A 998-nucleotide genomic window follows, 5' to 3' on the forward strand; every position below is an offset into this window, starting at 1 on the left:
GCCTGCCTGCCCGCCCTCCTAAGTGCTTGTGTGCCTGCCTGTCTACTCATACGCCCGCCCCGGTGTGTGCTTGCCTGCCTGCCTGCCTGCTTGTACACCCGCCCACCTGCCTGCCTGCCCGCCCGCCTAAGTGCTTGCGTGCAAGCCTGCCTGCCTGCTTGTAYGCCCACCCCGGTGTGTGTGTGCCTGCCTGCCTACCCTCTCGTCCCGGAGAGTGCGTGCCTGCCTGCCAGCTTGCCGTACTCCCCGGTGTGGGCGGGCCTGCCTGTCTACTCGTACACCCACCCACCCGCCTGCCTGCCCGCCTGCCTAAGTGCTTGCGTGCCTGTCTGCCTGCCCACCTGCCTGCCTGCTTATACGCCTGCCCGCCTGCCTTTCCGCCTGTCAGTGCTTGCGTGCCTGCCTGCCTGATCGTACGCCCACCCAGGTGTGTGTGTATCTGCCTGCCCGCCTGCCTGCTCGTAAGCCTCATGACAGCCTGTCCACCCACCTAAGTGCTTGTGTGCCTGCCTGCCTGCTCGTACACCCGCCCCGGTGGGTGAGTGCCTGCCACACCGGGGCGGGCGGCTAGCTGGCAGGCAGGCACGCACTCACCGGGATGAGCTGGCAGGCTGGCAGGCAGGCACACAAGCACTTAGGTGGGAGGAAAGGCAGGCAGGCGGGCGGGCGTACGAGTTGACAGGCAGGCCCGCAAGCACTTAGGCGGGTGGAAAGGCAGGCAGGAGGCGGGCGTACGAGCAGGCAGGCAGGCGGGTGGGCAGACACGCACACCGGGGCGGGTGGGCGAGCTGGCAGGCAGGCACCCATGCACCGGGACTTGCAGGTAGGTGGGCGTACAAGCAGACAGGCTGTCCCGCACGCACCTGGGCGGGTGGGTGAGCTGGTAGGCAGGCAGACAGGCACGCACCGGGACAAGTGGGCAGCCAGGTAGGTGGGCAGGAAGGCATACGAGCAGGCTGGCAGGCGGTCAGGCAGGCGCTCACACACCGGGGCGGGTG

Source organism: Austrofundulus limnaeus, unplaced genomic scaffold, assembly GCF_001266775.1.
Source record: "Austrofundulus limnaeus strain Quisiro unplaced genomic scaffold, Austrofundulus_limnaeus-1.0 Scaffold56, whole genome shotgun sequence".
Lineage (NCBI taxonomy): Eukaryota > Metazoa > Chordata > Actinopteri > Cyprinodontiformes > Rivulidae > Austrofundulus > Austrofundulus limnaeus.